The sequence below is a fragment of the Pinus tabuliformis genome, chromosome Q (genome assembly GCF_031772625.1).
Source record: "Pinus tabuliformis cultivar Carrire ecotype Pingquan chromosome Q, CPIR1, whole genome shotgun sequence".
In the NCBI taxonomy this organism is placed as follows: Eukaryota; Viridiplantae; Streptophyta; class Pinopsida; order Pinales; family Pinaceae; genus Pinus; species Pinus tabuliformis.
In genome coordinates this window covers 1150639615-1150666665 of record NC_142296.1, presented here as the reverse complement: position 1 = coordinate 1150666665, position 27051 = coordinate 1150639615, and the positions used below count along the sequence as shown (strand labels likewise).

Below are 27051 nucleotides of genomic sequence, written 5' to 3'. Positions count from 1 at the left end.
TATAAATATTGCAAACACTAAAATAAACATCATTTATTTTCATGCTTAGAAAATCCTTATGACAATGTGACATTCAAGCATGGTTGACCATGGTTGGCTATGATTGACAATGGTTTACCATTATCGATATTATAAACCTAAGGGAATAATAAACCCAAGGGATTAATATGAGAAACCGAAAAGAATAATAAAATGAAGGGATTAATACTAGAACCCCAAGGGGTTATGAACCCAAGGGAATAATATTAAACCCAAGGGACTAATATTATAAACCCAACGTGTATAAACCCTAAGGCAAATATTATAAACATTGAAATAAACATGATGGACCACCATTGATTTTCGTATCGAGACAATCCTTATGACAATTCCATGTTGGACCATGGTCGACATCACAATAAACCATGTTTGACTCAGGAATAATAAACCCAAGCGATTGATATTACAAACCTAAGGGATTAATACTAAAACCCTGAGGGATTATGACCCAAAGGGAATACTATTAAACAAAAGGGACTAATAATATAAACCCAAGGGATTGATATAATAAACCCAAGGGATTATTATTTATTTTCATGGTGAGACAATCCTTGTCACAAGGTGACATTCAAGCATGGTTGGCTATTATTGACAATGGTTTACCATGATTGATATTATAAACCCAAGGGATTAATATGATAAACCCAAAGGAATAATAAAAGGAAGGGATTAATACTAAGACCCCAAGGGATTATGAGCCCAAGGGAATAATATTAAATCCAAGGGACTAATATTATAAACATTAAAATAAACATGATCGACCATCATTGATTTACATATTGAGACAATTCCTATCACAATTCCATGTTGGGCCATGGTCGACATTATAATAAACCATGTTTGACTTGGGAATAATAAACCCAAGCGATTGATATTATAAACCCAAGGGATTAATACTAAAACCCCAAGGGATTATGAACCTAAGGCAATATTATTAAACAAAAGGGACTAATAATATAAACCCAAGGGAATAATGAACCCAAGGGATTGATATAATAAACCCAAAGGAATAATAAACCCAAGGGATTAACACTAAAACCTCAAGGGATTATGAACCCAAGGAATTATTAATATTAAAAAGTTGAAGAACGAAGAAAACCAATAATTTGATATTATAAACCATTGGGAATTAATAAACCCAAGGGAAAAATATTAGAAACCAAAGGGATAAAAAATGGCAAGGGATTAATAGGAATTAATTTTTTAAACCCAACGGATTGATCAACCCACGTGACTATGAATATTATAAACCTAATGGATCAATAAACCCTAGGGATTGTTAATATTATGAAAGTAGCACGTCAATAAATTGAAGGAATAAACATTGTAAATGTAAGGGATTAATATTAAACCTTAGGACTATTATTTAAACCTTAATATTGGGGATTAATAAAACAAAGGGAATAAATGATAAACTGAAGGAATTATTAATATTACAAACTTAAAGAACAAATAAACCTAATCATTTAATATTATAAACCCAAGGAAATAGTAAACCGAACCTAAGCCCTAAATCCATGGCATCAATATATAAACATAAATAATGCTATAACACAAAAAAATAATAATAAACATAAACCAAAACCAATATAAGAACCACATTGCAAACCATAAAGCACTAAAACATGATAAATCATCATTACATTAATAATAACACATTTATATCACTACATTTTAAACAATAAATAGAATTTAAGATAAATCTGAAGAATATTGATATAAACACCTAGAACATGATATCCCAACAATAATATTATAAATTTAAACAATATTTTCATTTATGAAAGATGTGAACAAAGTGAAGGGATCTACACAAAAGACCACAACAATAAGAAATGCAAGAGAAAGATATAAAATAGTAAAACTCCCATTGGAGCAAAGCAACATAAACGAAAAAAACACATCTAACTTGCACACATTGGATTTAAAGAAGAACAACATAATAGGACATTTTAAGACCAGAGATATACAATTTTGTACATAAAAACAACATTAGTGTTTAAAATAATCAATTTAACCAACATTGCAACCACAGAAAGAACATTGAGTCTTAACATATATTTTTTGTTTTCTTTACATCAAATAATTCCACTACAAAATTGAAATTCAAACAATGTTTCAAAAGTCATCTATGGAGCGGCCTCTTCCAAAACACAACCAGATCGATGACAAAAGCAACACCAATTCAAATCAACAGGATAATGATCACGATACTTAACACTTTCCAACCAATTCCTTCTTGTTCTCCTCCCAGACTCCCTCTGGTGCACATGTTTCAAGTATTTTACGTGTGTTTTTGTTTGATCTAGCTCACGAATATGATCATCAAGAAATGCAGGGTGGAACCCATGTTTTCTATCAAACTTGTTACGAAGATAGGAAAGAAAGCTTATAGCTCCAACAATATCCTGTATTGTTTTGGAATAATATATGACATCGTTATTGTCCATATCTGCATTTGAAAGACACAAAAACAAAAGAAAAATCAATAAAGACATGCACAAATAAATAATATATATGTATATACATAAAACATAACACCCCATTTTTATTTATGTTAAAAAAATTAATGTTATAGTGTTACATGAAAAAAACAATCTAGTGTTACATGAACCAAACGATATAAAAATTTCTACAAATATAAGCCTCATTTCAAAATGCAATAGAAAAAACTGTAGAAATAGAATAAAACCGTGGCCAATATTCAAAAAATGAATATTGGCCATGGTGATGGCCAATATTCAAAACCTCCATTTTTTCATTTCATGATGTAATACGAATCCACAATATTAATATCAATACGAACTAGTTATAGAAATGATTTGGAATGATTGGTTCATATAACTCATTGTTTATGTTTGAATGGTCTGTTGCAAAGAAAAGAGCAATTTGTTAAGGATAAGAAATGTTAATGGTTGTGTAAGAGTGAAATTTGAACCAATAAAAAATAGTTGGTGAACAACTTGGTTTTTTTTCTAGATTCAAGATCACATGGCTACCTATTTTGTATAGTAGTGAATTTATTTTAGTTATATGTTTTAATTATGTATGTAATGTGAATGACCTAAATAATTTCTGGTTGGAATTTGACAAAAAAAAAATATTGACTCAATCATAATGAATCCAAAAATATCAAATTAAAATTATATTACTAAATTTCTAAAACAACATATTAGTATATATTATTTTTTTTCATATTTAGAATTAATCTAAAATCAATTTACTTATTTATTAATAAAACAATAGATTGTTAATATGATAAGATAATCCTTGTAATGGATTGCATTAATATCACAACCTAAGCATTCCAATGGACTACATTAATATCTACATGATTATGATTATGTGGTATATGGAGGTTAAATTAATAAATATTAGGAAATTTAAATAATAAAAAATGTAATATGTTTTATGTTTGTGAGATTTTTCAACATAATTATATATATTTATAACTTTTTTTAATTATTTGAATTTCTTAATATTTATTAAAATACTATTTCTTACTTAATAATGTAATTTTTAATGATACACTAATCATAATAGTTATAATTTAAATGTTCTTAACCATTAAGAAAATGTGTTTTCTAAAACAATTAATTCTATATGTCTCCATTGTTTTAAAAAAATAATGATATATAACTTGATCTTAATGGGTTGTCTAACAAGTAGATGTCAACGAATTTTTGGTTGGAACTAACTACATTTTACTTGTGATTCCAAACAATCTTTACTCAAATTTACTTGTAATTTTTTTTATTTTTTTTTGAATCAAATTTACTTGTAATTCCAAAGAATTTTGGCCAAATTAAAAACAATAGAAAATCTAAAAACACATGAATTTAAACATGAATTAAGTAAGGTGTTTAAAGTTTCTTTTTAAAAAAATTGAAAAGATTTGTTTCAGGGATTACGAATCATTATGAATCCAAAAATATCATTATTCTCTTATATAATTATATTATTCTATTTCTTTCAAAAAAAATGTTTAAACCATTCTCAAAACAATGGTGCCACATAGTTAATTTATAGTGAACAATTAATTAGGTTAATTATGAGTAATTTAAATATATTTACAAATAATATAAACTTATTCATAAAGTAATATGAATATAAAGACAATATTGATATGCAAAAAACACTCAAAACAAACTACAAAATTACATTTGATAAACCATCTCTACCTAATCTTATGCTATTGATTTAAGTAGATCAAGTGCAACTTCCACACACATTTTTTTTTAAATATGAACAATGGATGTCATAAATCTATATATTATTTCATTTTCATGCTTCGTAATAGAAAAACACAGAGTTAATTAAAATCGTGGTCTTTTCTATAAATGTCATTGTTTATTGTCGAGTTAAATCCCAGCCGTTAGATCACCGATATCGAATCGGCTAGGTTTATTTACATGGTTTTGGTCCTGCAGGCGAAAATCCAAGTTCACTAACAATTGGTGCAAACACTTAGCGGATCCGAAATCTGGATTTGAAATGTTATACACGGAACTTTTGTAACTTGTTGGGTCCGTGAACCATTACCTATCGCATCGCAAGTTTGTTTAAGAGGAAGGCGGACCCCAAGTCTTCATGAGTTGCGATTAGCGACTGCCGACATATCACATCGGAACATTTGAGTGGGGGCGATAAGGCCTTAAGCCGGGGGGAAGCAACGATTGTCGATAAGTGATTGGCGCGATAAATTGCATCGGGACTTTAACAAAGGGAAGCTCCGGATCAAGACCCTTGCGACTTGTGATGATGCGATTTAATCTGGACTGTCGATTCAGTTAGATTGTGATCTTTGGTGAATCGTGGACATTTCTGTTTATAAAGTGCAAATGCATTGTTTTGGCCTTGTTCCAAAGGCATTCCGGTTCTAAAAGAAAAAGGCAGAATTGTGTAAAAAGGGTGAACAACAGGGGTGATTGTTGAGATTTCTTAAGCCACTATTTCCGCCTACGTCAATGACATTAATGATAGAGTGAATGGATTAGTAACTGCCTCATAAATAAACATCGAGATACACTACAACTAGACTTATGGTCCACTAAGCAAAACTTAAACACTTGCAGCTTTAGGGATTTTAATAACAATGAAAGACGAAAAGACCATGAAAGTTTGATGGTAAACCATATATCAAATAATGATTCGTAATCCCTGAAACATATTTGCCCAATTAATCAAGTGCAACTTCCACACACATTTTTTTTTTTAAATATGAACAATGGATGTCATAAATCTATATATTATTTCATTTTCATGCTCCATAATAGAAAAACATAGAGTTAATCGAAATCATGGCCTTTTATATTTTTATTTTTTCTGAATGCGACTAATTCTATTATCATACAAAACAGAGATACATATAGAGTACAGTGGGCAAGGCTATGAAGTTTTGCCAATCAGCCCTTTCCTTGCCCTGATTCCAGTTCCAAAATTGAGCAGATTCAAAATTGGAATTTGATGCTTGACCACTGAAGACACATTGACATGACACATAGAATCTGATCAGACACCAGGGCCATAGACTGACCCGGACAAAGACAGATAGACACTTGAAAAATTACATCCGACACATGAATAATTACATCCGACACATTGACAAAGATGTAGATGCCGCTTGGCAGAGTCATACACAGAAAACCCAAGAAAACAGCTGAGGTTACCGGGAGCGAGTTCATTCGTCATCGGTGGTCTGGGGCGCCTCTTCGACTCGGCACCCGAAACGGTGAGAATCTTCGGAGTCTGAGAGCTGGATGACCGCGTCAGGGCTCCCTTCCTGTGCTGGCCTACTTGGACCAGCAAGCGCTGAAGGGCCGGCAGCATAGACGCAATTGGTAGCTGGGCTCGCGAGGTCAGATCCGAGCTCACGTCTAGGGGCCAAACAACTGGTTCCTACCCCAACCGGAAGGCACGCAATGGGGGATTCCTCTCTGCTGGAGCGCTGCCCATCCGGTAAAGGCTCTGCCTCCGTGTTTTGAGAAACGCTAGGCTCAATCTTAATGGAAACAACTAGAGTAGAATTAGCTTGAGGGCAGGGGAGCCGATACCTGAGCGTGGGGAGCTCCATCTGACCCTCCTCTGAACGTGGGCTTCTGCTATCATAACCACCATCCTCCTCATTCCTGCCTTGGTACCTCTGAGGCATTGACATTACTTCAATGGAGGAGGAGGGCGAATTGTGGTCTTGCCGCTGCGTGAAGGCCCTGCCTTTGGTTCCTCCTCGTCTGCTGCCCATACGCGGCCTCTCCCTCGGCATTTCTGAATTTTCCAGTTGCAGCCTTACACAAGCACCTGGAGCTCCTCTCGCTATGAAGACAAACTCAATCTCAGCACAGTTGCAGGGTGTGCTCGTTCCTTGCCCTGAAACCGACGGAGCAAACTTCAAATCCTCACTCTCGTTCCCCTCTGAGTGGAGCAGGGCCTCAACACATTGCTGTCCCATGTTCCTCTGCAAACCGAGCACTCTCCCATTTAATCGCTCCACTGCATCGATCTCCATGCACCTCGCACGAGCTGAGAAGACAGGCATTAATGCCTTCGGCTGTCGAATTTCATGCGGGTTAATATCCCGCCTCGCATGGTACCCCTTAACAACGCGGGCCTGCCACCTGCCCACGTGATGGCTATCGCCATCAACACGTAGCTGCTGCACCCGCATCTGGGAAATCATGGCCTTTTATATTAATGTCATTCTTTGTTGTGATTTAAATCCCAGCCGTTGGATCACTGATATTGGATCGACAAAGTTTATTTACATGGTTTTGGTCCTGCAGGCGAAAATCCAAGTTACACTAACAATTAGCACAAGGATTTAGCGGATCTCAAATCCGGATTTGAAATGTTACACACAGAACTTTTGTAACTTGTCGGGTCCGTGAACCATTACCTATCGCATCACAATTTTGTTTAAGAGGAAGGCGGACCCCAAGTCCTCATGAGTTGCGATTAGCAACAACTGACATGTTGCATCAGAACATTTGAGTGGGGGCGATAAGGCATTAAGCCGTGGGCAAGCAGTGATTGCCAATAAGCGATCGGCGTGATAAATTGCATCAGGACTTTAACAAAGGGAAGCTTCGGATCAAGACCCTTGTGACTTGCGACTTGCGACTTCCGATGATGCGATTTAATCTGGACCATCAGTTCAGTTAGATCGTGATCTCTAGTGAATCGTGGACATTTCTGTTTATAAAGTGCAAATGCATTGTTTTGGCCTTGTTCCAAAGGCATTCCAGTTCTAAAAGCAAAAGGCAGAATTGTGTAAAAAGGGTGAACAATGGGGTGATTGTTGAGATTTCTTAAGCCACTATTTTCGCCTATGTCAATGACATTAATGACAAAGTGATTGGATCAGTAACTGCCTCGTAAATAAATGTCGAGATATACTACAGCTAGACTTATGGTCCATTAAGCAAAACTTAAACGCTTGAAGCTTTAGGGATTTTTATAACAATGAAAGACGAAAAGACCATGAAAGTTTGATGGTAAACCATATATCAAATAATGGTTCGTAATCCATGAAACATATTTTCCCAATTAATTAAGTGAAACTTCCACACACATTTTCTTTTTAAACATGAACAATGGATGTCATATATCTATATATTATTTCATTTTCATGCTTCATAATAGAAAAACACAAAGTTAATCGAAATTGTGGCCTTTTCTATAAACATCATTGTTTTTGTTGATTTAAATCCCAACCGTTGGATCACCGATATCAGATCGGCGAAGTTTATTTCCATGGTTTTGGTTCTGGAGGCGAAAATCCAAGTTACACTAACGATTAGTTCAAACACTTAGCGGATCCGAAATCCAGATTTGAAATGTTATACATGGAACTTTTTTAACTTATTGAGTCCGTGAACCATTACCTATCGCATTGCAAGTTTGTTTAAGAGGAAGGCGGACCCAAAGTCTTCATGAGTTGCAATTAGCGACTGCCAACATATCGCATCGAAACATTTGAGTGGGGGCGATAAGGCCTTAAGTCGAGGGGAAGGAGCGATTGCTGATAATCAATCGGTGCGATAAATCGCATCAGGACTTTAACAAAGGGAAGCTCTGGATCAACACCCTTGCGACTCGCAACTTGTGACTTGTGATGATGCGATTTAATCTGGACTGTCGGTTCAGTTAGATCGTGATCTCCGGTAAATCGCGAACATTTTTGTTTATAAAGCACAAATGCATTGTTTTGTCCTTATTCCAAAGGAATTCTGGTTCTAAAAGCAAAAGGAAAAATTGTGTATAAAGGGTGAATAGCGGGGTGATTGTTGAGATTTCTTAAGCCACTATTTCTGCCTGCGTCAATGACATTAATGACAGAGTGAATGGATTAGTAACTTCCTCGTAAATAAACACCGAGATACACTACAACTAGACTTATGGTCCACTAAGAAAAACTTAAACGCTTGAAGCTTTAGGGATTTTAATAACAATGAAAGAAGAAAAGACCATGAAAGTTTGATGGTAAACCATATATCAAATAATGATTCGTAATCCCTGAAACATATTTGCCCAATTAATCAAGTGCAACTTCCACACACACTTTTTTTTAAATATGAACAATGGATGTCATAAATCTATATATTATTTCATTTTCATGCTTCGTAATAGAAAAACACAGAGTTAATCGAAATCGTGGCCTTTTCTATAAACGTCATTGTTTGTTGCCGATTTAAATCCCAGCCGTTGGATCACCGATATCGGATCGGCGAAGTTTATTTACATGGTTTTGGTCCTGCAGGTGAAAATCCAAGTTACACTAACAATTAGCGCAAACACTTAGCAGATCCGAAATCCGGATTTGAAATGTTATACACGGAACTTTTGTAACTTGTCGGGTCCGTGAACCATTACCTATCGCATCGCAAGTTTGTTTAAGAGGAAGGCGGACCCCAAGTCTTCATGAGTTGCGATTAGCGACTGCCGACATATTGCATCAGAACATTTGAGTGGGGGCGATAAGGCCTTAAGTCGGGGGGAAGCAGCGATTGTCGATAAGCGATCGGTGCGATAAATCACATTGGGACTTTAACAAAGGGAAGCTCTGGATCAGGAACCTTGTGACTTGCGACTTGCGACTTGCGATTTAATTTGGACTATCGGTTCAGTTAGATCATGATCTTCGTTGAATTGCGGAAATTTATGTTTATAACATGCAAATGCGTTGTTTTGGCCTCGTTCCAAAGGCATTCCGGTTCTAAATGCAAAAGGAATAATTGTGTAAAAGGGGTGAACAACGGGGTGATTGTTGAGATTTCTTAAGCCACTATTTCCGCCGGCATCAATGACATTAATGATAGAGTGAATGGATCAGTAATTACCTCATAAATAAATGCTGAGATACACTACAGCTAGACTTATCGTCCACTAAGAAAAACTTAAACGCTTGTAGCTTTAGGGATTTTAATAACAATGAAAGACGAAAAGACCATGAAAGTTTGATGGTAAACCATATATCAAATAATGATTCGTAATCCCTAAAACATATTTGCCCAATTAATGACATTAATGACAGAGTGAATGGATCAACAACTTCCTCGTAAATAAACACCGAGACACACTACAACTAGACTTATGGTCCATTAAGCAAAACTTAAATGCTTGGAGCTTTAGGGATTTTAATAACAATGAAAGACCAAATGACCACAGAAATTAAATACAAAATTATTAAACTATTAAAAATTTTGGGAGAGTGTTTAAAAAAAAGACCAGAACCTTCTTTTTTCTACGGGCTAGTCATCTCATTTGAATCAAAGTGGAAAAATATCGCGGAAGGAAAATGTGTAGATACCTGTAAGATGAGATGGTGGCTCTTATTGTCTATCCATTATGAATCCTTCAATCATACATGATTCTCTGCACCTTCTCCACAACTACTTCATTTCCCAAACTCTTGCGTTCCTTCTTTCCTTCATGTAATGAAATTTAACATCAGAATTTAGGAAATAATTCAATCAGACACCAACTAAACCAAATTATCAGAGACATCCGGGAGAGGATAGAAACAATTAAAAACGTAATCATTAAGAAAGGGTTTCTCCAATGTTGAAACTTGAAAAAATAGTAGGTAGAGAAAGGGAAGGCTATGAAATATTTTTCACCTTTTTTACCAGATAGAAGCCAAGAGAAGTCCTTCAAATCTTTAGAGTAATCCTTCCAGCATTCCAGTAATCCTTCAACAATTCCAACAACCCTAAGTGCTAACAAAGAAATGCATGCATCCACGGAGCATTTGATTATAATATATGGAATGGTAATGAATAATAAGTACAATAAATATTTAATGACAATTTGAAATGCTCAAGATGGAGTGGCGGTGTTATTCTATCGGGCATGGAGTGGGAGAGTTATTTCTATTGTGGATTAATGGAATGATGGGTGGAATGGTGAAATTGATGGACACTTGTTTTATGGAAAAAAATATTTGGCAAATGGTTGAAGAGGCATAAGTTTAAGAATGTGAATAGACATACGTTTCAGAATTGGGTTTGAATATATGTTTTATAATTTGTTTTAAATATATTTCTCAGTGCTGAAAAAACACTTGGCAAATGGTTGAAGAGGCATAAGTTTAAGAATGTAAACAAACATACGTTTTAGAATCAATGCTGGTTTGAATATATATTTTATAATTTTTTTAAATACATTTCTCACTAATGAACATACATGGTTATCAACAAGAGGTACAGTAAATTTTTAATCATTCTTTGTAAAAAATTAATTTAAGTATGCTTTAAACATGTGATTTAGACATGCAAGTAAGTTAGTGGTGTGAATTCTATCCATTGATATAGTGGCAACCACTAGAATATACTGGCATCTTTCAATTTAGGCCATCCGATCAAAAAGATTAATTAAGAAAATGATTAAAGTGCCCAACTCCAATAGGAGGGACGCATATCGGCGTAATTATTATTTTTCAAATAATTTAAGTACATGATATGCATAATGAATGATTTACTTTTTCAAAGTGTTTATTTATAAGTGATTATAATAAACCCTGCTAATAATGGGGTTGTCTTCAAAGCTCGTTGATGCCATCGTGGAGAAAAGAATTTTGTTTGCCTCGATATACTCCATGTGGAAATTACTGGATAAGTTTTTGATAATTCTTTAACAAGTTTAAGATCATACATGATTTTAGTCTAATAATTTTTTGTTGGAGTAATAAGACGTAACTTCAAGATTAAATTTAGTGGATATTACTATAACATAATATTAAGAATGTATTTAATAGTAATAATAGAAATAAGCTAGATAAATCAAGAATTTATGACTTAGCATGATCTAAGACTCCAAGAGGGTGAGGGAACCTATTTCTTGAACCTTATCACAAGGGGTCAAAGATGTCCCCATGTGGGATTTGAAGCTGGATGGAGGGGATAACATCCCTTATCACAAGATGCTAAAGATGCCACCTAAAAATTTGAAACAAGGTGGAGGAGATAACATCCCATTGCTCAGGAACCTTACTCCTTGATACCTTACCACAAAAGGCCAAAAATGGCCCCTGGGGATTTGAAACAAGGTGGGGGAAGATAACATCCCATTGCTCAGAGACCCTACTCCATGAACATTATCGCAACAAGCCAAAAATGTCTACCAATAAAATTTGAAACTAGATAAAACAAATAACATCTCATTATACCAACAAAAAAATAACATCTCATTGTCACAACCACTAAATTACCTTTAAACTAAAAAAGAAAAATTTAGGTCAACTAGCCTAAATCAATGGTTTCCTTACCTGAAATGAGCCTGTCTATGAGAATTTGATAGAGAAATAACATAGGCCCATTTCCTCTTAAAAATCCAGATTGTATTTTATTTTTAACATTAATGTTAAAATGAACATAATCGTGAAATACAAAATTGGGCTTTGTCAATAGCCAAAACCTAGCTACCAGTCAATAAAGTAGTTTGGGCTTCACACCTCTTTGTTCCAATTGACCTTTTTCTAATGAAGTGTGCAAATGATTTTCTTTACCCCAGTGTCAAAATTGTCCCCAAGGTTTCTACCTTTCATTTGAATAATTGTCTTATTTAGCTGAAATAAAATAAAAATGTTGCGGGGAGATTTTAATTTGCAAAGTGTAACGAAGACCAGGAATATGATTTAAAGAATATTTTTATGTCCCTTAAAGAGGGTTTGGTTCTCTAAAGAAAGCTTTTTGTATATCGTAGATGCGTTAGCTGGCATTTGATTCCATTAGGGCTGAAGGTCGAATTTAGCTGGCATTTGATTCCATTAGGTCTGAAGTTCGATTTTATTTTTATTTTTTTTACATATATATTTTAACTTCAAATTATTATTTCAATAATTTACTGAAATATTAATAGCTTTAGAAACATGCAACTAAAAAGTTATGATTACTATTATATATAAATTAATCCTGATGGAGTATCTAATTTATAATGCTTTTTATAATTCATAATAATTTAAATATTAAAATATATTTAAAAAATTGAAATTGGATATTATATATATAATTAATTTGAATTGTGGGATTGTTAGGTTGGAAAAGCAGTGTAAAATTATTCACCAATGAATTTTATGTTCAATTTTTATGATAGGTTGAGTTGTATAGCAAAACTAATTACAATTTCCTCTAACCCATTAAAAAAATCATTATTTTTATACTTTAATTTAGTTTTATTTTCAAACTCTTTACCTATACAATCAAATAATTTAGGTAAGACCACTCATTATTCTTACGATTTTTATACGTTAATTTAGTTTTATTTTCAAACTCTTTACCTATACAATCACATAATTTAGGTAATACCACTCTTTATTCTTACGAATACAAGATTCCAAGAACATTATTATTATTATTATTCAAATAATTTACGTACATGATACGTATAATGAATGATTTAGTTTTTCAAAGTGTTTTTGGTTGATTATAGTAATGTTGTTTAATAATCACGGTCGTCCTTAAAGCTCGTTGATGCCATCCAGCAGAAAAGGAAATTTATCAATATGGTAATTACTGGATAAGCTTTTGATAATTCCCTCTCAAATGACTGCAGCAAGCTCTAGATCATACAGGTTTTTAGTCATCCACTGTAAGGATTTATCTTTCTAGAAGGTAGGCGACTCTGTAAAGAATCTAAAAACGGGCGGATTCCAGCTGGTATTATTAAAATCAAGTACAGTGTACTTTAAGCAAGCACAATAGGATGCTGCCCAATGACAAAATAACACGATACACAGTAGTCGCAACACAGTAGTCGCAGTAAGGTGGACAGCTTCCCTACTTTTAACCATAGTTACCAAGTTCGAATTCCAATTCGAATTCGATTCAATACAATAAAATATTCGAATGAAAAAAAATTAGTTCGCAAAAAATTTGATAATAGACATCATACAAACATTTTTTTTATTAAATTTTTCTCAATTTATTTTGAATTATGAATATTTTTTATTAATTTTAAATAATATAACAATCTTAGAAATAAAATTATCTAAAAAAATTACTATTATCTTTTCTATCCAAAACATCAATCCTTCCATAAATAAAAACTAATTACTTAAAATTAAGTTACTTCACTAGGTTTCCAAAATTGAAAAAAACAGAAATTTTCTAATATCAATTTTACTTTCTATTTTGTTCTGCCTTTTTAATTTTTAATTTTTCTTCTTTATATATGCCATCTAAACTCTATTTATTTCTATTTATAGAATCTTATAACAAAGAAAGAATAAACTACTTTCACTTATTTTCTGTTTCTTTTCTAATTTGAAGATTGAAAAAATAGATTTTTTCCTAATTCCACTGAAAATAGAAATGTTCTCTAACAGGTAGAAATACTACGAGTCTCACCCTCTTTAATAATACCAAGTCCATCCACGTCAGTTCTATTATTTGGGAGAAGAAACCAAAGCTAATATATTTCCCTCGAATCGAATTTAACCGTATTAATCACCGAACCGAATCGAACTGCCGTATTTTTCAAGCCGATTCGGCTCGGCTTGAATTTGGTAACTATGCTTTTAACAAAGAAAAGCAGTACAACTACAATTCTCTTCAAGAATTTGCAATTGCTTTGTGTTACATCTGATTCACTATCAACTAGCGTTAGAATTGCCATGGATCTATCATTCACTATGTTTTCTGTTATCATATTTGCTGTGACTCTCGCCTCAACGACAGCAGCAGCGGCAACAACAGAGGACGTGAAATATCCCGTGTACTACACTCACACGGACATCGCGGAATTCATCAAAACTTCGTGCAAAGTGACTCTCTATCCGAAGCTCTGTGTTACGTCGCTTTCTTCTTACGCAGGACATCTGAGGCCCAAGCAAAGCGATCTTGTGAATGCGGCCGTGATTATCAGCCTCATTAATGCTCGCAACGTTTCCGTTTGGGCCGCCGGCCTCGGAACCAGAGGCGCCGGAATGAGTGAAAGAGAAAAGGAGGCGCTGGAGGATTGTCTGGAGAATTTTGGCGACGCCACGGACCAGATTGGCAAATCTGTGGCAGAGCTGAAGCATCTGAGGCGGAACACCTTCAAAATTCAGATAAGCAACGTAGAGACGTGGATGAGCGCTGCCCTCACCAACGAGAACACCTGCCTCGACGGCTTTCAGGATCTCAACGCCACTGGGAGAGTTACGGTCATGGTCACCGGCCGCGTTCAGTATGTTTGCGAATTGATCAGTAATGCCCTCGCTCTAGTCAACCGATTTGCTGCCAGCGGAGGTTATAAGGAACTTGTGCAGCTTTGAAGCCTTCAAGGCCGTATTAAGATAATAATTTAAATAAAATCTTAGTTTGGCACCCTAGCATTAAGCCAAACTTTGGTCTTTTATGGTAACTTGTGTAATATGATGATATAATTAATATTAGTTTAATTAAAGGAAGTGGGTTAATTTGTGAACGAATGCATATTTTCTCTGGTAATATATAAGATATCTTTAAGTTGGTTGAATTGCGTTCGATTATTGAATGGATTTTAATGGTGGGATAGAGCGATTTAGGCCTTGTCTACCTGACAATAGGACGCACATGTTAGCGAATTTGGAGTTTGGAAAGGAAATATCAAAAGTCCGGTTCAACCTAGTTAAAAGTTGGATTGTATTTCATTTTAAAAAAAATTGACATTAAAAGTAATCATAATCATTAAATTCAAAATTGGCCTCTGTTCAAATTTACGGGGCTCGGCAAAATCCAAAACATAGCCACCGTGTCTGCCCATGGAGCAACAACTTTGTTCTTATGAAGCCCTGCAAGTGATCTTCATTACTATAGTATCAGATTTGTCCAACAGGTTTCTCTATATTTCAATTACATTTATTTGTATGGTCGCTGTAAAAACGATGGTCGCTTGTACAGTTGAACGATGACGATATATGAAGAACATGCCTTTGCTGCTTCAAGATGTCCTGGAAAGATAAAGAAAGCTTTAATGTAATATTCGTATATTGTAAAAATAATTAAGCGCAGAACCCAAGGGTCCGCATGAACAACCAGTTCCCACACTACTATACCACTTTTGTAATATTCGTATATTGTAAAAATAATTAAGCGCAGAACCCAAGGGTCCGCATGAACAACCAGTTCCCACACTACTATACCACTTTTGAGACAAAACAAAAAAATTGTCTGAAAAAAATAATTTGTCTCAAAAAAAATCATTTTTTTCTTTTAATTAATTTATATTAAAAATTAATATCAATTGATTTTTCTTAAATATAAACTTGAACACAAAAATAGGTTGAAAATTAATATCAATTGATTTTTCTTAAATATAAACTTTAAGACAAAAATAGGTTGAGACAAAAATATTTTAAGACAAAACGTTATATTTAAGACAAAAATAGTTTAAAACAAAAATATTTTAAGACGAAAGTAGTTTGAGACAAAAATATTTTTAGACAAAACTTTATATTTAAGACAAAAATAATTTAAGACGAAAATATTTTGAGACAACTTTATATTTAAGACAAAAGTAGTTTGAGACACAAATTTATAGAGAAAACTTTATATTTAAGACAGAAATAGTTTAAGACAAAATTATTTTAAGACAAAAAACAATTTGAGACAAAATTATTTTAAGACAAAACTTTATATTTAAAACAAAACCATTTTGAGACAAAAATATTTTAACACAAAACTTTATATTTAATACAATGACCACTTTTATATTTAATATTTATAAGAATTACTGTTGGTTTGAAAAAGTATTAAGAATGAATATATAGAGATGAGAATGTGAATATTAAAAAAACTATTAAGAATGAATATATGGAGATGAGAATGTAAATATTAAAATACGCTAGAAATAAAGAAAAAAATGATTTAAAAGAAGAAATATGAAGAAAAAATCATTAAGCGTATATTAGTAGGTGACATATTTGTAATGATAATGAAGCTTGAAAAGAAAGAGGTATTCATGTTGCTTAAGAGATGCATTTCTAACATTTAAGGCCATAAAGAAAAGTGTAATGGTCATGATGTTAAGGGAGTAATTTAAGCTTTTGAAATTTTGTTTATGTAACCTTTGAAGTTAGCCATGGGGCCTCTTCCTAGTAGTGTTGGAGGATTGGATGTAAGAGGCAAGCAGCCTGGTGTACGTTAATCTCTAAGAAGGTAGTTAAGTATACTTGTTACTCATAAGTTACGAGTGTCTCGAGAGAGCTAAGTGAATATTTGAAGAAATAAAATAATATCTCTGATATCACAATAAGGTGGAGGATTTGAATACAAAAATACCAACATTTAGATATGGCATATTCATTTTTCTCCAAGAAGGTGGTGATATATCTCAATGTAAGCTAGGTAGGATCAAAATCTAAGAATAAGAATTATAGACAATCCCCTTCCAATCATGAATCATGAAGCTCATCTCATGGAACATCAGAGGGCTCAACAGCCTAGGGAAGGGATGATTAATAAGGAACATGCTACAACAGGAAAAGCCTCAAATTCTCTTCTTGCAGGAGACCAAGTGTAATTCCACAACGTTGGATCAGATCCTTGCCAAAGCATGGCCAGGAAGCAAAGAAGTGGTGGTGGAAGCCATGGGAGCCTCAGGAGGGCTAGCCATCGTTTGGGATGATAGAGCTATAACACTTACCAACATACATGCCAGTAAGCACTTTATTCAGGCCAAGTTTCATTTAATAGGGACAAATGTTCATGGACACTTAACTAATGTCTACTTCCCCCAGGAGGCAACAAACAAAGTAGACACATTAAACACCCTAACTCAGATCAACTCAGAAAGATCCCACCTACTTTGAATCACAGGAGGGGACTTCAACATGATTACGAGATTGGAGGAAAAAAGAGGACGGATCAAGCTGGACTGTGAAAGCACGCACTTCAAAAACTACATTCATAACAACAGGCTTATAGATATGGAATTCAATAATGGCATTTATACTTGGAACAACAAGCGTGCAGATGCCCACCAAATTGCATCTCGGTTAGACAGATTCCTGATATCTGATAACACAATACATCTTGGCGGGGATCTCTTGGCCTCTATATTGCCACTCTATGGCTCGGACCATTGGCCTATTAGGCTTCACTGACAAAGACCGGGAGACAATGTTCTCAGGCCCTTTCGCTTTGAAGCCTTTTGGCTGAATCACCCCGATTTTCATAACCTGATAACAGAGACATGGAGAAATTTCACACCACCAGAAGGTGCAAAAATGTACAAGCTCCAACAAAAGCTAAAACATATCAAGGAAAAAATAAAACAGTGGAATCGCTTTACCTTCGGCAATATCTTTTAGGCGCAAAACACTCTTGAACAAGAAATGCAAAAATTATAGCAGAGAATCATAGCTAAAGGCAAATCCGAAACCATAGCAGAACAAGAACGTCAACTACAAATGCAGATCTCAGAAAGAGCAAGACAGGCAGAGATTCTTTGGAGACAAAAATCGAGGATCCAATGGCTTAAAGGGGGCGAACGCAATACAAAGTTCTTCCACCATACCACTATCCAACGGAGAAGACAAAATAGCATTACTCTCCTCCAAAATTGACAAGGGGAACATCTAGAGAAGCATGAAGATATAGAACAGGAACTCCTCACCCACTTTCGGAGGGTGCATCAGGAAACAGAGACTGATCGGCTGCCAGCTATAGAGAAGATCATCAAGATTATTCCTAAGATCGTAACTGAGGAGCACAATCAAATACTTCTCAGGCCTATTTCTTTACAGGAAGTGGAGACAACTATGCGACAACTCAAAGTTCGGAAAGCACCCGGACCAGACGGCTTCACTTCGGACTTCTTTCACAACTTCTGGGATCTAATCAAGGAGGAAGTCTGGAAAGTAGTCGAGTAGTCAAGAGTTAACAGATGGATGCTTCCATCCTTGAATGCCACCTTCATCGCCCTCATCCCTAAGGAGTAGAACAGCCAGACTCCGGACAAATTCCGACCTATTGCACTATGCAATGTATTGTATAAAATTGTCTCCAAAGTGATCGCCACACGCCTCAAGCCCTTGCTTACTCTTCTTATATCACCAGAGCAATAAAGTTACGTGGAAGGAAGGCAGATCAACGATGGCATAATTCTCACTCATGAAATCATTCACTCCCTAAAGCAAACCAAAAGGGTAGGTATGCTCCTAAAATCAACCTCTCAAAAGCTTTCGATACTTTAAGCTGGAAATATATTCAAAAAATACTACTAGCCTTTGGCTTTACCCCCCCGGGCAAGATGTATTATGAGTCTCATCACTTCTACCTTTTGCTCAATTCTTGTCAATGGGACCCCCTTCACCCCCTTCGACCTGTCTAGAGGTATCCGATAAGGGGACCCTCTCTCACCCTTTCTATTTGTTATTATGGCAGAAGGTCTTGGATGTTACATCAAAGATGCCCTTCAAAACTAGCAATTACGTGGCCTTTCTTTCCAGAATACCCCTACTTTCACCCACTAGCAATTTGTGGATGACAATATGTTATTTGGTCATCCTTCGGTCCAGGAAGCCCATAAGCTGAAATCAATTTTATCTGACTTTTCGGATGCCTCTGGCGCCTGCATTAACAAATCAAAATCTCAAGTCTTCTTCTTTCACACACCTCCCATCACTCAAGCCTCCATAGCCAGAATTTTGGGCTTCTCGATTGCATCTCTACCCTCCAAATACCTGGGATCTCCAATGACAGCCTTTGCCTTAAAGCACTCATCCTAGAAAATTCTCTTAGAAAAACTGGAAGCCTGTATCTCTTCATGGACCTTCAGAGCTCTCAATATGGCGAGTCGCCTAGTTATAATCAAGGCAGTGCTACAATCTATGCCGCTCTACCTCTTCACGGTCCTGGCAGCACCCAAATGGGTTCTTAAAGAAATCAAAAATCTTCAACGGGATTTTTTATGGGGGAATACGAAACAAAAGAGAAAATGGGCTCTGGTAAAGTGGGAAACAGTTTGTCACCTAAAATCCTCTGGAGGCATTGGATTACGAGATCCTCAGCATAGCAACGAGGTCATGGGAGTGCGCATCTGGTGGAGATGTCTCTCGAACCCATATACTCCTTAGGCAATCCTCTCGACAGCTAAGTATGCTCATAATAGACCAGTGGATGATTTAATTCGGCTCAAAGAAGTTGGCACAAGCTTTCTAATTTGGAATGCTGCTAAACAACATAAAGATCTAATCCAACAACACAGTTTTTTGGAATTCAGGAATGGAGATAATGTGAGGTTTTGGGAGGACTCATGGCAGCAAAGACCAAAATTGGAGGACCTATTCATGCCCCACCAGCTTCAGGATTGGGTAGAGAAATCGATGATCAAAGTAAATCAACTTTGGGAGGAAGTTCACAACACAGGTTATATGCAATGGTTATGGTCGAACCTCATTCTTGGGCATGCCATGGAATCCATCAAAGATAGCATGGATATGGAACTCTCAAACAGGAAAATTCGCCAATCAGATAAGAAAGACATCATCAGATGGGGTTATGAGAGAGGTACCTTCACTTCCCGGGAAGCATATCATGTAATACTAAGGGACCATACTGTCAAGGATAGCCTCTGGCACAAAGTTTGGGAACCACCAATTTGGCCAAAAATCTCCACCTTTCTCTGGTTGTTGTACCAAAATAGAATCCTTGGGATAATCTAAGGAAACGGAGTTTTCACAGACCTCCCATCTGCCCAAATTGTAAACAAGCAGAAGAAACTAAGGAACATCTCCCAAACTCATGTCTGTTAGCAACCCGACTTTGGGAGAAGGTTAGCCTCAAATGTCAAAGAGATGGACGAAATAAGGAGGATTTAACCAGCACTATTCGTTCTTGGGCATCTCACCCTTATAAAAGCAAAATCTTAAACACCTTATGGAAGCTAATACCAGGTTTCCTCATGTGGACAATCTAGAAAGAGAGAAATAGCTGCATCTTCAAAGACCATTCCTCTCCCATAGAAGTTCTATGGATCAAAATATGTCAAAACATATGAGAAACCTTGATGCTCCAAACGTGGCTTGATGATGATTTCCCATTCAAACCACAGGAACCAAATATATGGCTGAACTGGAACCTTCAGTATAACCATGAGCGAGTACACCTAAGGAAAATCCCTCCCTCTGGAGATACACCTGACAAATGGACTCCACGCCCAATGGAGCATCAAAGGGAAATCCAGGTAAAGCAGGATTTGGGGGAATATTTAGAAATCACGAGGGCAATGTTCTCCAAATGTTCATGGGGTCAATAGGTTGGGATACAAATAACTCAGCCGAATTAGAGGGAATTTGGCAAGGACTTCTCCTGGCTTAGAACAATAGATTCTTCCCACTCATAATTGAAGGGGACTCTCAGATCTTAATTAACATGATCAACCAGATCTTACAGGGAACTCCAGCACATAAAGTGGGTAGCAGTTGGAGATTAGCGTAAAGGCTGGAACAGATTGAACAGTGGCTACTCATTCATAGAGCAGTTACCATCAGGCACACTTGTCGGAATGGTAACAAAGTAGTAGGCCTCCCAGCAAACATTGGCGTTGAAAGTGGTAAGACTCTTCATGTAGTAGCTCTTAGCACTATAGCCAATACTCATCAATTGCAGGATTTCAATGATCTAGTGCAAAAGGAAAGGGAAAATGCAGAGGAAACGCACTCGGATGCGGGTGTCAAGAACGGAATTTAAATGACAAGACGGATCACCAGCGGGTTGGGAAGCCATCTGGCTAAGTGCTTCGTCCAGGGAGCTCACCGCAGATGGATTACAAACACCTTGCAGGTGAAATTTATTGACTCTGAAAGTTGTGAGGAGCTCACCTCCTTCAACACCATCGCCCCTGAAAACTGTTTTGTTACTCCTCCCCTTCTCCATGGCATTTGTCCTCCGCAAGCGGCTAAACTGTGTTTCAGAACTGCTACAGGTAGTTGCTTCCTAATTCTCCCTTGTCAGAATTTTGGCAATGGTTTTCATTTTTCACATTCCTGTCATTGTCTTCTTGATTGTGGTTTGCCAACCCCTGATCCCGCTCATCGTCGCCTTCATTCCAATTCTTCTGCTGTCAATTCAGCCATGGCTCGCCTGAGGCACCGCATGCACAGTAGGCGTGGAGGTTCACATGGAGGTTTTAACTGCTCGTGAGCTTCTACCAGTTCCAACTCTGACTCCCTGGACTCAACTACTGAATTGCCCAACTCGCTCATTAACCCCACTCATAGCCTCCTGAATACCAGAAGTGGGAGAGGTTGGAGGGACAATGTTGTCCACACTGTGGATCTTCCACTCCCTCCTCTTTTTGTCCCTCACAGCACACAATTTCATTTCTGCAGTTCACTAAGCAGGCCTACAATCACTGCTAACATCACAATTTCTTTCAAGGAAGAGTTTGTGACGCAAGCTACTCTATCCAGTAGTGGGAACAAGCAGAACAGGGAAGACACAGGTAGTCATGGGACCAGCAACAAGCATCAAGGTGAAAGCAGTAAGGCTCTGCATGACAAAGATAACGCTGGGGATGCTGGTAAGCGACAGATGGATGCTGAAGGCACTGTAGATTCTCCAACTGTTCAAGGTTGCGGCGCGTCTGAAGAGGATGACGATTGGTATTAGTTTGCCTACCGGATTGATGAAGAGCCAGCTCTGGAGGAACCACCAGCCTAACACGTGGCCTCATGTAAACGTCTCCAGCTCCCAGGTGGATTCGTCTCACTTTTTTTGGTTTTTGGTCTCTCGTAAAGGTGTCTGACTTCCAGGAGGATATGTTTCTATGATTCGTGGTTTTGTGATCTAGATGTGTTTTGTCTTCACGCCAAGTGTCTTGAATTCTCTGGTTGACTCTATGCTAGGTGGAAATGGCATACTGTTACTTGGTTGTGTCCCTATCTTTTTGGTTTAGGATTGCATTCCTCTTTGTTCATTTTGGAAAACCAAGGTCTACTTTGAAATAGTTATTCTGGTTCAACCGTTGGTTTCCCCCATAACAGGGGCAGTCTTCAAAGCTTCTTGGACTGGTTTCCCCTCTGTTGGGGTAGTCTAATACCAATAGTTGCATTTTGTGATGATGACTGATGCTTAACATCTCTAAGATCAGGTTTCTCTGTAACTTTTTTTGTATTATATTAATAGATCAGTACTACTTAGAAAAAAAAACCTATGTTTAATACAATTAACAATTAAGACACAAACATACCAATTTAAGATGATATTATCTAATTAGAACTAAAAAATTGATTGTGACAGTGCGCCCTAAGTCGGCCAGCTTGTAGACAGCTATTGTCTTGCGCCTATACCGAGGTTGTTATTTTACTTACCATTCATGTTATCTTATATAAAGACAACAATTTGTTGGGCTCTTTGTTTTGTGGGGGTAGTCGACTAAGAAGAACACGACAAGTTTTACTGACAAGATTTATCGGACATCAATTCCTCTTCTGTCCCTTTCATATATGTTGATACGATTAGAGACAACTTGTTTATTTTTGCATTTGGCACTATTACATGGAGGGGGACTTTAAGACAATTTTTTAAGAGAAAAGAAATATTTTGTCTTCAAAATTTCAATATGAGGTGATAGTAAAAAAAGGTAAAGGTAAAGGATTAGGGGTCTGTCACTAGCATTCACTGAGTGGTTGGTTTACCATGGTTGTGAAGTGATATTCAACAAAGGAAAAACATTCCTGAGACACATAACCACGGGGCAGGTGAAGCAGATCGGGGTTCGTGTGAAGAACCTGTATAAGCTAGATGTGGAAGAATGTGCTACATTAAGCTCTAAGGCGGAGAAAGTGAAGGTCGCAATGTCTATGAACTTTGGCACAAAATACTTGGTCATTTGTATCATGGTACCTCGAATGTTATAAAACAAATAACCACTTGCCTCTCTAAAGGAGCACTTAAGCAATAGTATATATGCAAAGGATGTACATTACAAAAGTACATAAAATCCACATTCCATGATCAGGACAACAAAGCACATGCAGTCCTAGAAAGGATCCACTATGATGTTTATGGACCTTTCTTGACGACCTACACTATCAGACACAAATATTTTGTCACTTTTATTGATGACTTCTCACGGAAGTGTTGAATCTTCTTCACGTGGAATAAAGATGAGACATTCTTTAAGTTCGTAGAATTCAAGACACTAGTTGAAAACGAAGCTAGCAAGAAGGTGAAGGCTCTGTTTTAGAGGCTGCAACACCCTCCAAAATTTTGGCCTACACTTAAATTTCAGAGCCTACTATGGATATTGTGATCAATCGTTCCTTAGTCACTTATTGGTAAGTTGATGATCTCAAGCTCCCCTTTTCGATCTTAAGAGTCGTTTATGCTTTTATCTTTACATAGAATGTGTCATCTTTGGGCATGGGGGTAATCGCTTGTCATGCAAAGGGAGGTTTGTTTTGCTTCAAGGGGAAATATTTATGAGAATGATACATGTTTAACACTCATTTCACACACTCTTACACAAGTGTCATCTTTATCCTCCCGAAGTCTATAATCAAAGCCGCACTTCTCGTAAGCTGCCACAAAGGTTGTTGCATTAAGTGAAGTATGTGTTATATTTTCTGGATGGTCTATGTTGTATCGATAAGTTTTCAAGTGTGTGATCTTAGTGAAGTTTTATCACTATTCACATAAGTTCCACCGATCCCACACTTAGCTAAATTTTGGAGTTTCCTTAGCAACCTAGCCTCATCCAACTTTCCTGAACTACATACTTCACATATGTAACCCTCAAGATTTTTCGTTGCTTGTTCGAACCATGCAATGCGCAGAAATCCCAACCTCCCTTACCATTCAAAAATGCATAGTGGTTTCCTCCAGTGTCCTTCCCTCAGCCGGAACCCATTGTCTCCAAAAACTATCTCCAAATGATGAAAAATTATTTTTGGGTAAGGCCAAAACCCCTTTCATATCAATATTCAACCCTGAGACCTATGGGTTTTGGCCCACAAACTTATTGGAAGAATTATTCATGGCCTTAGCCTTTAAAAACCAAGACCATACGACTTAGTCGATTTTTCTTTATAAATCGGGACCACAACACTTTATTGGAAATACACAGGAATACAGGGGAAAACACACAGACGAAAGCATGGCTAGACTTCAAAAAGAATGAACCTGCGTTCATAAATCGTCGGGTCCCCACATTCGGTCCATCGGTGTCCCGCTGAGCTCTCCATTCACCGATATTTTCCATCCATTACCTTCCCAGATCCAACGGTCAACATTCACTTTGAATATTCAAACTGGTGCATCAATCCTCCACCGTCGACCTGCACTTAGTGGATCCGATGGTCCACATTGATTTCAGGTGGACAAATAGCACGAGGATCAACCGCCCGATAAAGCGGTTTCCTCTCTCCTCCTCGCTACTACGTGTCAATCACTAAGTGGAATCGAGTTCTCACCCTTCAATATCACTTACCACTTTTCGCTCACCCAAAATACCACTTCCACTATTTCGAAACCACTTTTTTCACGAAATAACTTCCGTGCTCTTCCACCATGTGATGACCATCGATCTGTTCCATCAGACGGTTCTGATGGTTCCTTTAGGTTCCTTTGTATTTTGATCTAGACCGTTGATCTATGAGATCCAACGGATCCTGTGCATTCTCTCATTCGTCAGCCATTTGATGGATTCTACGCTTAAAACACAGTTCTGCCAGCGACTTTGTCTACACACGACACACCATATATAACAATATTTTTCGTTAATCAATGGATCACCATCGATCATTATAGTGATCGATGGTCGATCAACAATCTCGTAACACAGGAATTAAGCCATCATCGCATATATATACGGATAACATGAAAAGGCATTATTACATATACACACACTGAAATCCACACAATATCAACACTGAACACACTTTATATTATACACGATATGATTACAGATCTAAGGCATTTCAGCCTTGGGAGCAAATTCCCCTTCAACTGCATTTTGATCACTTTGTTCTCACAAATTTACTTTGTTCTCACTCTTTCCTATTGAACACATAGGTTCATCATTTATAAACACATTGGATTGGATCACTGAAAGGATCCGATGAAATCCTCTCCATGAATCACTCAATTGTCCCTAATTCTCTCTACATGCATACATACATATGGTAGATTACATTAAATAAGTCTTCTAGAGACTTTATCCATTCTATCAAACTAGCTTTATTTTAATAGAAATGTCCCATGTTTACTCCGATGGTCCATGTCGTCCTCCTTGCTCCGCTTTGGATTCCTTGTTTGATTAAGAGTGTCGAATGCTCCTTCATTAGGCTCAAGGATGTCATGTTTGTTCTAGGCCTAAAGAAAAATCTCATCTTTGTTGCAATTTTCGAAGACCATGGTTGTGAAGTGATATTAATCAAAGGAAAAGCGTTGCTAAGACACATAGCCATGGGACAGGTGAAGCAAATCAGGGTTCGTGTGAAGAACCTGTATAATCTAGATGTGGAAGACTATGCTGCATTAAGCACTAAGGCGGAGAAAGTGCAGGGCGCGATGTTGATGAAATTTGGCACAAAATACTTGGCCATTTGCATCATGGCACCTCAAATATTATACAACAAATAACCACTAGCCTCCCTAAAGGAGCACTTAAGTAGTAGGATGTATGTGTAGGTTTTAATCACGTACAAAAATTACCTGCATACGAATTCTAAAACATAGCAAATAAACAATGCGAGAGCATAACACATAAAAGACATATACAAAGAGATTTTCCCATGGATCCCGAAACCGGGACTACCAGCTTGATTTTTTCATTATATTCCTTTCAATGTTATAATACATATTTCTACATGTCGAAGCATCCAATACCATGGACCGAAAACCATCACGTCCAAAAACATGTGCGAAAATCATGCACAAAACCATAGGTGGGTCCGCCCATCCTAACATAGGGTCCGCCCATCATGCACAAAACCATAGGTGGGTTTCGACCCAAAGAATGCATTACTGTCCCAAGCTCCTTTGTTGTGATACATCCACCTCCATCCTTGTAAAAAAATCTAAAAGCCTCCCTGAACTTAGACATAACCTCCATCCCATATTCCTTTAGTAGATAAAACCCTTCTCTCATTTTCTGACCATGCCAATCTACCCTCCATCCCATATTCTCTCATGAGCCCTGTGTAAACCACCATTTCGTTCAAGGATAGGGATTTTGATGCCTACTCTAACCATATTTGTTAGATAGCTTCCCCCTTTTCTTGCTTATGGTTTCTTGAGTTGGCCTCCTCTAAATATTCCCTACTCTCCTTAAATTATTTGGAAGGTAGTCTTTGGCTGCTAACCACATTTTACCGGAGATCCTTGACATGTCCCTTGAAATTTTGATTCGGCCCCATGATCTATTTTATGCCAGTGAGTCGAAAGCTTTAGATTTCTTTTCTGCATATTCATTCATGACCAAGTACTATACCACTAGTTCTAAGAATCTTGTGGTTACTATCACCACAATAAATGTATATTGTATTTTAGAGGAGATAAGAATTGTATATTTCCCTTTGGGACACTCAAAAAATATTTTGATGCACCC

General features: G+C 36.7%; 1 pseudogene; it reads left to right on the top strand.

Moving 5' to 3' along the window:
- Nucleotides 1-14028: 14028 nt before the first annotated feature.
- Nucleotides 14029-14881, top strand: LOC149223698 (pectinesterase inhibitor 9 pseudogene; annotated as a pseudogene).
- The last annotated feature ends 12170 nt before the right edge of the window (nucleotides 14882-27051 follow it).